This window comes from Hippopotamus amphibius, chromosome 1, assembly GCF_030028045.1.
Source record: "Hippopotamus amphibius kiboko isolate mHipAmp2 chromosome 1, mHipAmp2.hap2, whole genome shotgun sequence".
In the NCBI taxonomy this organism is placed as follows: domain Eukaryota; kingdom Metazoa; phylum Chordata; class Mammalia; order Artiodactyla; family Hippopotamidae; genus Hippopotamus; species Hippopotamus amphibius.
This window is the reverse complement of record NC_080186.1, coordinates 22,042,770-22,056,196: the sequence shown is the minus strand read 5'-3', so window position 1 is coordinate 22,056,196 and position 13,427 is coordinate 22,042,770. Positions and strand designations below refer to the sequence as shown.

Genomic DNA, 13,427 nt, shown 5'->3' with positions numbered 1-13,427 from the left:
ACACTGAAGACTGTTTCCTGCAAGAACTCTGCTGCTATTTTATCCTCTTTTGTGGCCACCTCAAAGTAACAGAACAATTCCTCAAAACCTACGTTGTAACAAAGTGGAGTGTATTTCAAAGAAGAGTTGAAGAAGATGTCATATATATATTATATGTACGTACATATAATATACATATGACTATTACTCAACCATGAAAAAGAATGAAATAATGCCATTTGCAGCAACATGGATGGACCTAGAGATGATCATATTAAGTGAAGTAAGCCAAACGGAGAAAGACAAACATCATATGATATTGCTTATATGTGGAATCTAACAACAACAAAAACGATACAAATGAGTTTATATACAAAACAGAAATAGATCCACAGACATAGAAAACAAATGTATAGTTACCAAAGGGGAAGGTAGAGTAATAAATTAGGAGACTGGGATTAATATATACACACTACTATATATAGAATAGATAACCAATAAGGACTCACTGTATAGCACGAGAACTATACTCAATATTTGTAATAACCTATAAGGGAAAAGAATCTGAAAAAGAATATATATATGACTGAGTCACTTTGTTATACACCAGAAACTAACACAATATTGTAAATCAACTATACTTAAAAAAATTTTTTTTAAAGTATAGAAGAGACCCTTCTCTACCTTGTCACATTTGTCTTCTGGGCCCCAGATTAGCTCTGCATGAGGCTTGGAATGAACAGGAAAAAGTTTTAATCTACAGCCCCTTTCTCTATAGGAATCTGATACAGACAGGTCCTCAAGGCTTGCCGTGGGACTAATCATACACAGACATCAGGCTGTCTTCCCCATGTAAGCTTTTCTCTTATTCCTCATCACTGTAGTCCCCTAACCACACCCCCAATAAACTTATGCGAATAGTAAGAGTAGTACTGCACAACAAGTGAGCCTTGAGAGGATATGTCTGAAGTCAGACAGTGTAGGTTAAAATCCAGTTCTACCTCTCACAGCTGTGACCTTGGCCATGTTTCTCCATGAACTTCAGTTTCCTTACCGGTAAAATGAGGCTAATAATGTCTGTCTCAAAAGATTGTTGAAAAAGTCTAAGATGCGACAGTTTTTGTGGTTTTATAGTGCAGTGCCCAGAACATAGTAAGTGCTTAATAAATGGTAACGTTGATTATTACCTGTAGGCTGCCTACCTTATCAGGTACATCACATTAGGGCTGAATTTCAGGAGTGGGCCCAATTTAAGGTCAGTCTAGGGCCCACAACAGTATTGTGCCTGATTCTTTTAAAAACAGGACACACCTTATACATATGAATGAATGTTGTTTATTTCAAGTTGTCATCACGTTGGAGGCAGTGAACTTATTCCAGGGATGCTTTCACTCCGCAAAACATTTTGGGGGTACCCAATTCAGAAATGTCTTCAGGATCTATGACACATTCTTTTGAATATCTTCATCAGTAGCAAATCTTTATCTTCTATAAAGATAAATTCAGTGTTTTAAAAAATCAGAAGTTGGTGAATAAATAGGGTACAGGGGAAGATGAAGTAAGACTAATTTTCCTATATGGCTTTTATATGGATTTTATCCTTTTATCTTATTTTTGGCCACATGGTTGTGGGATCTTATTTCCCTGACCAGGGATTGAACCTGTGCCCTCAGCAGTGAAAGTGCAGAGTCCTAACCACTGAATCATCAGGGAATTCCCAAGGATTTTATCTGTTTAAAATTATCTAATTTTTAAAAGATAAAAGCAATAAAGTCCAATCAGATTAAAACTAAAAAGAAAATTACCCATAGCTTACAATACAACTGATGTCATTTGGTGTGTTTTTCTTATCTTTCCTTAATATACAGTTTTAAAAATAGGATTAAAGGACTTCTTAGGTGGTATAGTGGTTAAGAATCTGCCTGCCAATGCAGGGGACACATGTTCGAGCCTTGCCCCAGGAAGATACCACACGCTGCGGAGCAACTAAGCCCGTGTGCCACAACTATTGAGCCTGCCTGTGAGCCTCAACTACTGAAGCTCACACACCTAGAGCCCATGCTCTGCAACAAGAGAAGCCACCGCAATGAGGAGCCCACGCACCACAATGGAGAGTAGCCCCCAACTCGTGCAGCTAGAGAAAGCCCGTGTGCAGCGATGAAGACCCAGCACAGCCAAAAAATAAATAAATTAAAAAAAATAGAATTAATAGTGTACATGTAATTTGTAACATGGTAACCTAATTTAAATAATGTCATAAACATATTTTCATGTTGCCGTAGAATCCTCATAATAGTTTTTTAAAAATATTTATTTATTTGGCTGCACTGGGTCTTAGTTGCAGCTGGTGGGATCTTTGTTGCCGAGTGTGGGATCTTTAGTTGTGGCATGCATGTGGGATCTAGTTCCCTGACCAGGGATTGAACCCGGGTCCCCTGCATTGGGAACATGGAGTCTTAACTGCTGGACCACCAGGGAAGTCCCCATAATAATATCTTTAATGGCTGCATAATATTTCATCAAATGGATATGGCAGAATTTACTTAACCACTTCTCTTTTGCTGAACATTTAGGTTGTTTCAAGTGTTTTATTAATATGAAATATATGTAATTTTTTCCCAAATTTTTGCTTATTTCCTTAGCCTGGATTACCGGCAGTGGGAATGTTGGATCCAAGGGTCTGAAGATTTGATGGTTCTTTTTTTTTTTTTAATAAATTTATTTATTTTATTGGCTGTGTTGGGTCTTTGTTGCTGCACACGGGCTTTCTCTAGTTGCGGCGAGTGGGGGCTACTCTTTGTTGTGGTGGGCGGGCTTCTCATTGCGGTGGCCTCTCTTGTTGCAGAGCATGGGCTCTAGGCACGTGGGCTTCAGTAGTTGCAGCACATGGGCTCAATGGTTGTGGCGCACGGGCTTCGTTGCTCCGCGGCATGTGGTTATCTTCCTGGGGCAGGGATCGAACTCGTGTCCCCTGCATTGGCAGGCAGATTCTTAACCACTGCGCCACCTAGGAAGGCCTGATTTAATAGTTCTTGATATTTACTTCCAAATTATTTTCCAGTAGGTTTTCACTAATTTATAATGCCACTGGAAACATTAGAATACCCATTTCACTGCATCTGAAAGAAGCACTTGGTATCACAATTTTAATAAGTTAGGAGCTAGAAAAATATTTCATGCGAACCAATTTTAAAGTCAATTGGTTTGACTTCTCCCTCCCCCCTCCTCCAAAATCAAAACATTATTTGAAAAAAATTACCAAAAAATTGTAAATAAGTGTATAATTTCTAAGAATTAGTAATTTGAAGAGAATCACTTATTTAGATGTTTGTCTCCTGATGTATTTTGTTTTTTAATTAATCTCATCACTTCACATTCACACCTCCAAAGAAAAACATAGAAACAATTATAGACATCTTGGCAAAACGCCAGTGTGATGGCTCATATCCTGTTTCCCTTGAGTTCGGTGTTGGTGCCACATCGTTGAGCCCCAGCTGCTAAGGGCTTCCTGGGGGTGGGATCCTCTCTCCTTTAAAAGAGGGGAGATCACTTTTTAAAGTGAATGGAGAAGACTGAGTGCTCCTTCACACTCTTATCAAATCACACTAGCTAAAAAGCAGGGCACAGACAGGGTGGGTAACTCCAGATACCCATTACTCCCTTACTGAAGCAAAGATCTTTTTTCTGTTTTAATTATTACTTTTCAGCTACATAAGAAATATACATTCATTGTTAAAAAAAGACAGGCAAAAACAATAAAAAGTATAGCTCATTTCCAATACCAAGCAAAAACCAGTAGTAACATTTTGAAGTATTTACCCTCATACCATTTTCTCTATAGTATATGTTTTATAAAAAATAGCATACCATACACATTGTTTTTAAAGGTTTTAGTCACATAATAATGATTATAGCTCACAGCTACATAATGTTTACTATGGGCCAGGTACAATTCCAAGTAGTTTTACACATAATAATTCATTTAGTACTCGTGATAATTCTATAAGGAAGGCAAGATTAGTATTCTCATTTCATGATAAGGAGACTGAGACAGAGAAGTAATTTGCCTAAGGTCACAAAATTAATAAATTAATGAACTAGAATATTTTTCTACGTTGTTAAATTCATTTCCACACAGTTTTTGAGTGGCCGCATGGTATCTCGTGTGGATGAAGTATCGTTTATTTATTCCACTTCCTTTTATGAGACATCTAGATTATTTCCATTTTTCGATATTCTACACATCACTAAGATGACCAGCTTTATACTACACCTTTGGGCATATCCTTAATTATTTCCTTAGGCTAAATGTCCTTAAGAGCAGTTGCATTGATTTTTATTTCCTCCAAGGAGGTGTTCCTTTCTCTATATTCTCCGTGACCTTAAATGTCATAAATTTTACCACTTTTGCCTAAAGCAACATTTTAAAGTTCATTTTACCAGTTCTGAGAAATAAATTCAAGCACTGAAAGATGAGTGGTTTCTCTAAAGTAAAAGAGCCAGGGTCTAAAATCTTGCCCCTTTCCATGCTCTCTTGCTTTTTTTTTTTTAATTAATTAATTTTTTTTGTCTTTGTTGGGTCTTCATTGCTGCTTGCGGGCTTTCTCTAGTTGCGGCGAGCAGGGGCTGCTCTTTGTTGTGGTGCGCAGTCTTCTCATTGTGGTGGCTTCTCTTGTTGCAGAGTAGGGGCTCTAGGCTCGAGGGCTTCAGTAGTTGTGGCTCGCGGGCTCTAGAGCACAGGTTCAGTAGTTGCAGTGCATGGGCTTAGTTGGTCCGAGGCATGTGGGATCTTCCTGGCCCAGGGATTGAACCCATGTCCCCTGAATTAGCAGGCGGATTCTTAACCTCTGTGCCATCAGGGAAGCCCCTCTCTTGCTTTTTTACAGATGTTGAACTTCATGGCTTATACACTAACTCATCACAGAGGAATGAGGAGTGTTAACCTGGGACAAACCAGCTTGTGCACACAAGATTCTTGTGGTCTACAAGTCAGCATTCACTAATTCACTCACTCATTCATTCAAGAAATATTTGAAAGGTTAGTATATGAGTAGTACTAAGCAGGGGTTATGGGGTTCACAGAAAAAAATACTTAGAACAATGCTAAATAAAACATTTAGCACATCACCGGGCACACAGTAATTGCTCAAGAAATCAGTATTTATGCCAGGCATTGTGCTAAATGCCAAATGAGTGTATTATCTCCTTTAATACCTGTAAGCATACTGCTCATTTAATCCATAAGACAACTCTACGAAGCAGACACTATTGCAATTATGCTTGTTTTATAGATGAGAAAATAGACATTCTGAAAGTTTAAATAACTTGCGTGAGATACAAATAGCTATTAACTGGTAGCACTAGAAGCCAAGATACACAAAGAATTACTATGCAGGGAACATGCTGAAATGTAAAACAAGCGATGCTTCTTAGCTGCCATCAAATGTCAGAAGTCACAGGAAAGAAACTTCGGGACCTTCTTGTAGTCCAGGAATGATCACAGAAAGACAGAAAGGGAAAATCCTGGCAGCTTGTCAGGTCCTGTGCTGAAAGCCTTCACACAGGTTAGTTCATTACATCCTCCGTGTGATGAAGACGTGAAATTTCCTCAATCTGACAGATGAGGAAATGGATTCTCTGGGAGGTGTTGCAATATGTCCAAGGTCACATAGCTAGCAAATGGCATGGCGAGAACTGGACCCTGTTTGTCTCTCAGGCCTGAGCCCTTAACCATTGTGTTACGTGCTTTCCACTATTTGATCTTGCTTTTTGGTTGTGTAGGAGTCATATAGCCAGAGACGAGTGGAAAAGGCAAAGGTTGAAAGGGTATTAAGGAAGACAATACGTAAGCAAGAATATTGAGGTACATCCAAGGGAAAGGAAGCAGACCTGCTTGGTCAGTGCTAACGATTCCTTTTTGGGAAGGAGCCCTTTGTCTGCATACCTTTGATGACTATACAAACTGTATAAACGTCTCTTCCTGCCACTATAATGGGAGTGATTAAAGGCAGGGACTGTATATTAGCCACTGCTTAGACCCAGTGTCTAGCACAGTGCTGAGCTTGTAGTTCCAGAAGAGAGGCTGGAAAAATAGGGAGTAGTCACAGTGCATAGATCTCTGGGTGGCAATTAAGGTAGTCCACAGAGCAAATATCCTAAACAAAACAGTAGGTACTCAGATCCGACAGGGTATTTAAAAGATAAAGTCATGATGCATAGGCGTTATCCCAGGAGGACTAGAATGGACCAACAGCAGAAAATCTATCAATATCACTCACCACATTAATGGACCAAAGGGTAAAAATTATGATCTTTTTTCATACTTAACAGAGAAATTTGATGCTATAGCATTAAGGTCAGGACTAAGCTGTGGATGCTCAGTGTTAGTGTTATCTAGAGTCTTGGAGAGTCTGGACAATTTTTTTAGATGAGAAAAAGGTGAAAGACATATGTGCTCTTTTGCTTGCCACTCGTGCCAATGATATGATAGTCTATATGGAAAACACAAGATAATCAACAGGCAAACTATCAGAACGATAAAAGAGTTACTAATCAAGTTTGCAAGAATAGAAGTCATTTTATAAAATTCAATAATGTTCTTCTCTACCAGGAATAACCCACCTTAAAAATGTAATAAAAAAATATGACACAATCTACAGTAGCAGCTAAAGTCTGTAGCAAAGATCTGCAAACTCTTTCTGTAAAGAGCAAACAATAAATAGTTTCTGTTTGGCAGGCCATGTGGACTCTGTTGCAGCCATTCAACTCTGTCACTGTAGAACAAAAGCAGCCAGAGACAATATTTAAATGAATGAATGTCGATGTTCCAATAAAACTTTATTTACAAAAGCAGACAACAGGCTGACATGCACAGGTGTAGTTTGCTGACTCCTGGTCCATAATAACTGGCCTAAGAGCTGTGGATTGAAGAAAAACACACAACCTAAAATTTGCAAGTTAAAGGATCTTACTGAGGACTATAGCCTGGGAGATGGCCTCTCAGATAGCTCTGAGGAATTACTCTGAAGAGGTAAGGGAGGAGCCAGGATATATAGGAGAGTTTTTGCTGAAAACAAAAACAAACAAACAAACAAACATGTAAATGAACATCAAAAGATTACTCCTGGGAATTCCCTGGAATTCCAGTGGTTAGGACTCGGTGCTTTCACTGCCACGGGCCCGGGTTCAATCCCTGGTCAGGGAATTAAGATCCTGCAAAAAAAAAAAAAAAGATTACTCCTAATCAGAAAAACCAGACATCTCAAGTCAGTGATTTTAGTGCTTTTCTACATATGGGAAGATGCATGGAATTACCTTAGATATGCATCTTAACTATCTAGGGCCAGTATCCAGAGCGTAGAATGTTTCCTGTTTTTCTCCATCCTGAATTCTCCTTAGGGTGCACTGTTGGGGCAGGAGTCGGGGGCGGATGGGGTGGGGAGGTGGCTGTAGTGGCTGATGGCTTGGTAGCAGGCAACATGTACTGCTTACTGGAATGGCAGGCAAGCTTCCCTTACCACGGAGCAATGCCTAAGAAGTTTATCAAGGGAAAAACTAAACTATATTCAGGGACATAAGAAGACCTGAATAAATGCCATAATTCAGATAACCTCAGGAGTGTCAAGATTTTATTCATTTGTTTAACAAATATTCAGAGTGCCTACCACAGGCCAGGCATTGTTCTGCGTACTAGGGGTACAGCAGAGAACAAAACAGAGCACCTATCCTCATGAATCTCACATTTGTAGTAGAGAAGCAGTGATTAAATAAAGTTGGATAGTAATAAATGCTATGAAAAAGATTGAATAAGGGAAAGAAAGACTGATGGGGAGTGAGTGCGCTACTTAATTTAGGATGGTCAGGGGAGGCTTATCTGACATTTTAGCAGAGACCTGAAAGAGGTGAAGGAAGCCTGCCCCACGGAATACTGGCGAGGGAATATCCCATGCAAATATGTCAGTTCTTCCTCAAATTAATCTATGAGTATTCAATGAAATTCCAAAAAAAAATTCCAGTTGTAAAGTTGAGAAACTAGAACCCACCCTAAAAAGGAATATAAAAGAAAAAAAAAAAGGTCTATAAAAACTAAGTCTATTTTCAGAGGGAAATAAAAGTAGGGAGACTTGCCCTACTGGTAGAACTGGCTCTACTACGAAGCCACAGCAATAAAAATATTGTGTTGCTGATACTGAAACAAAGAAAAGGATCCGTGGAATAGAATGGAGAGCTTAGAAATAAAAAGTATATACATGGGAACTTAATATGTGATAAAGGTGGCATCACAAAACACTGGAAAAAATGTTTTTCCGATGATAATAGAAAAACAAATTCACCATATGGAGAAAAAAAGCTAAATTTTTACTTAAAACTGTGTTAAAAGTGGACTCCAGATGGGTTAAAGACCTAAATGTGAAAGTTAAAACTACAAAGATAATATTAGAAAATACAGGAAAATCTCTGTTACCCAGGTGTAAATAAAGGCTTCCTGAACAAGACTCTAAGTTCTAAGGTCAAAATTTAGGACATCTGCTTAATTAATGACATCACAGAATTACCATAAAGGTTGCAGACTGGGAGAAGTTATTTGCAATGTTTAAAACAAATAAGGAATAATGTCTAGAATATACACACAATTCCTACAAACTAAGAAGACAGGAAATCAAATAGAAAAAAAGTAGGCAAAGGATATAAATAGGCACTGGAAGAAAGTATTGATATTTGCAGTGTTTAAAGCAAATAAAAGATTAATGTTGGGACTTCCCTGGTAGCGCAGTGGTTAAGAATCCACCTGCCAATGCAGAGGACACAGGTTTGATCCCTGGTCCGGGAAGATCCCACATGCTGTGGAGCAACTAAGCCCAAGTGCCACAACTACTGAGCCTGCATGCTGCAACTTCTGAAGCCCACACGCCTAGAGTCTGTGCTTTGCAAAAAGAGAAGCCACTGCAGTAAGAAGCCCAAGTATCACAATGAAGATTAGCCCCTGCTTGCACAGCAGCAATGAAGACCCAACGCAGCCAAAAAAAAAAAAAAAAAAGATTAATGTCTGGAATATGCAAAGAATTCCTACAAATCAACAAGACAGGAAGTCAAATAGAAAAATAAGTAAAGAATATAATAAATAAATATCTTAGTTTCACATACAAAATACCTTAGTTTAGCATACAAAAAAATGGAAAAAAAGGCTCAAATTTAATTTTAATCAGAGAAATGCAAATCAAAACAGCCAAGAGCTACCACTTTACCTCCACCAAACTGGCAAAAATTAATAGCACTTGTGGGGGATTTTTGTGTGTGTGTGTGTGTTTTAAATAGCACTTGTGTTTGTTTTTGTTTAATTTGTGGACAAAGACTTATAGACAGGTATGAAAATAAATCCCCTTTTGCAACCCAGAACTCATTGTTCAGTATGCGTTTTGATACAGATAAGAAGGAACATGATACCTGAAACAGATTCAAGTGGCGGGGGTCTTGAATAAACGCAAAGGTCGCTTCTAGGACTATAGAACTGATCATTTAAAAGCTTAAGATATGAGGGAAATTATCAGTTACATTGATTTAGTACTCTAATTTTAATATTGACACGAAACAAAGATGGCTTCCTTTTTCATGCTTTTATCTTGAGAACAGTGTTTGGACTTTAAAAAGGTATTGGCATATCCCAATAATCTGTACGATTCTAAGGTGTAATAGCTTAGGAGTGAATATGATTTGAACCCAGTGCATGCTTAGAGGGTGTCTGAAATTCAGAACCAGGCAGATCCATCTCCTCTGACCCTAAACATGGTCCAAAAGTAAAATGCTTGTGGACATTGGATCCCAAAGATCACAGGTGGGGAATTTTGAAGTGTGTCCATATTCCATTGGAGAGCAAAGAAGCCCAACTAAAAGAATTGTGGACTGATTGACATGGTAACTGTGGACTGCGCAAAAATTCTTTTTGAAAGGGCTGTCTTGAAGAGTATGACTTAAACGTTGGAGGAACTAAGGTGATTGGCAGTGGTTGGAATCAGAACATGTAAAATTCCCTAAAAATTTATTGACAAATAATTTTGCCTGTTACACCTAGTTTAAAAAAAAACCTTTACACTTAAAAAAAAAAAGCTGGCAAAAATTAGAAAGATGATAACACCGAAGATTGGTGAGGATGTGGTTATAAGAGTTCTTGTGTACTGGTGATAGGAAGGTAAATAGCACAGCTGTTCTGAAAAGTAACCTGGCAATTTTTGGCAAAATTGAGCATGCCCAATTATATAGTTCAGAGGAATATTCAAGTCAATATACAAACTTGCTTATTTTTGCATTCTTAATAGTAATAGAGAGTTGAAGGCAATCTAGATTTCTATCAAAAGAGTGAATGAGTAAAACATGGTGGGTGCCTAGTGGTTATGTGCCTGGATTCTGGAGTTAGACTGCTGGAGTTGAAATTCAGGCTCCGCCACTTACAATGGAAGTAAAAATTTCAGTAATCTGTGCCTCATTCTCATCTACAAAATGGGAGGAATAATATCTACCTCATAGGATTGTTGGGAGAAGTATATGAGTTAAAATATTTAAAGCATCTGAAACAGAGTTAAGCATCATTTAAGTACTAACACTACTGTTAATATGAAAGCATATGCAAGTTCAAAGTTGTAAGTTAGGTTTACATATAGCAACAAGAGAATATTACAAAAGCAATAATAATTTTAACAAGAAAAGGAACATTTACAGCACGTCACTTATGTGCATTGAACATACTTACATAACTTAACATATTTTACAAGACGAGCATCACAGACATACATTGAACATATCAGAATGGGTGCCTGTATGACAGGATGAGAGTAGAGTTTAGGAATAAAGTGGAAGACTACAAAATAAGAAAGGGGCCTTACTTGAATCATCTTGCTAACATGCTATGAAAGGAGGAACAATATTTACTCATGCAATCTGCACGTGAAGGGGGTAAAAGCTATCTTGAAAATATGCAAGGGAAAGCCAAGAGAAGGGTCCCAGAGCCAGAGAAATAACCAGCTAACCAATTTGGAAGCTGCGCTATCTTTGAACTTACCCTTAAATGATATAACACCACCCTTACAATGTAAGGCAACTTTGAATAGGTTTTGTTACTTGCCCAAAGCCTCTTTTTTTTTTTTAAATACATACATCTTTTTAAAAAATAATTAATTAATTGGCTGCGTTGGGTATTCACTGCTGCATGCGGGCTTTCTCTAGTTGCAGCGAGCAGGGGCTACTCAGTTGTGGTATGCAAGCTTCTTATTGTGGTGGCTTCTCTTGTTGTGGAGCATGGGCCCTGGGTGTGAGGGTTTCAATAGTTGTGGCATGTGGGCTCAATAGTTGTGGCTCACAAGCTCTAGAGTGCAGGCTCAGTAGTTGTGGCACACAGGCTTAGTTGCTCCACAGCACATGGCATCTTCCCGGCCCAGGGATCGAACCTGTGTCCCCTGCATTGGCAGGCGGATTCTTAACCACTCTGCCACCAGGGAAGTCCCCCAAATCCTCTTAACAGAATATTCATATAATCTTCTGCGTGGCAAACCGAGGTTCAAAGAGAATTATGATTTGTCCAATATAATACCTCAACTGGGGTGTTGTCTAAGTTGAGGTTACAAAAAATGAAAATTTTGAGTGACCTACAATTTTTAGCGAGCCAAACTCTCTCCAGTGTATTAAATACTCTACAAGTATTAAAATGATAAACATTTATCCCACTCAGAACTGTTTTTTTAACCCATTAAATTGTCAATGGGAAATTATAAAAAAGCTGTTTACAAATTAATAAAGATGAACAATGAAGAAAAGGGAATTCACGTAAGAAAAAAATGTCCAATAAACATATAAAAACTTAATTCTCACTGATGAGTATTTTTTTTTAAAGATTTATTTTATTTATTTATTTATTTTTCCTGTGCTGGGTCTTAGTTGTGGGCACATAGGATCTTCGTTGTGGCACGCAAGATCTTTTAGTTGCAGCATTTCAGCTTCTTATTTGCAGCATGCAAACTCTTAATTGTGGACATGCATGTGGGATCTAGTTCCCTGACCAGGGATCAACCCTGGACCCCCTGCATTGGGAGTTCGAAGTCTTACCCACTGGACTACCAGGGAAGTCCTACTGATGAGTATTTTTAAAAGAAAATTAAAGCCAGTCACCATTTATCATCAAATGGGAAAAATAAGTTTTCGTGGTCACACCCAGTTTTGGCAACTGTGTTGGAAACCTCACTCACAACCCGTAGGAGTGAAAACTGGGACATTTCTGGAAGGCATTTGGCAATGCATGGCGGAAGACTTAAAATAGTACACACTCTTTGACTCAGCAGTTCCCTAGAAAAATTTATCCTGAAGAATCATCATAGATGAGAACAGAGATTTAATTAAAAGCACCAGCATCACGGGATAGTTTATAACAGCAAAAAACTGGGATAAAACTAAAAATCCCAAAGCAGGGGAATCAATTAAGTATGGAAAATCCAAATGATAGCATACAAATAGCAATTACAATTATCAGTATTTAAATACAAGCTCTGCTCATTTGTAGCCATATAGCTTAGGGAAAGCTAATTACTCTCCCTACACCTCAGTTTCCCTGTGAAAAATGGGTCTGTTGTGAGGATTAAATTAATAAACATACCTAAAGCACTTAGGATAGTGCTTAATAAGAACTCAATTAAAAAAAAATTTTTTTTTAAAGAAGAACATTGGGCTTCCCTGGTGGCACAGTGGTTAAGAATCTGCCTGCCAGTGCAGGGGACACAGGTTCGATCCCTGGGCTGGGAAGATGCCGCACGCCTCGGAGCAACTAAGCCCAGGTGCCACAACTACTGAGCCTGTGCTCTAGAGCCTGTGAGCCACAACTATTGAGCCCACGTGCTACAACTACTGAAGCTTGGGTGCCTAGAGCCCATGCTCTGCAACAAGAGAAGCGACCACACTGAGTAGCCCCCACACTCCATAACTACAGAAAGCCCTTGCACAGCAACAAAGACCCAATGCAGCCAATAAAATAAATAAATAAATAAAATAAAAAATAAATAAATTAAACAACAACAACAACAACAACAACAACATTGTAGCCTCATATCCCGGAAAGATGTTAATAATAAAGGGAAAAAAAAGATTACAAACCAGTATATATACAATATTGTTCTAAAATAAACATATCTCATATACATAAATTTCCAAAAATAAAGACTAGAAGGCTATAAAACAAAATAGAAATAGTACCTCTCTTTGAATAATAGGATCACAAGTTATTTTTCTTATTTTTGTCTATATTTAATTTTTTTAACAACATATGCTACTTTTATGAAAGGTAAAAACTATCATCTCTATCAAAATTAAAACAAAAAATTGTCATATTTTTGCTCCAGTTGATAATGAGTCCACCCCAAATTAGCAGCACACTGGGGTAAAGAATCAGAATAACAGACATTCCCCTTCAT

At 38.1% G+C, this 13,427-nt stretch overlaps 1 non-coding gene across 1 annotated transcript; it reads left to right on the top strand.

Moving 5' to 3' along the window:
- Positions 1-9,292: 9,292 nt before the first annotated feature.
- Positions 9,293-9,419, top strand: LOC130843432 (small nucleolar RNA SNORA40). The gene has a single exon (XR_009050941.1). It is a non-coding gene; the product is annotated as a small nucleolar RNA SNORA40 (small nucleolar RNA).
- Positions 9,420-13,427: the final 4,008 nt, after the last annotated feature.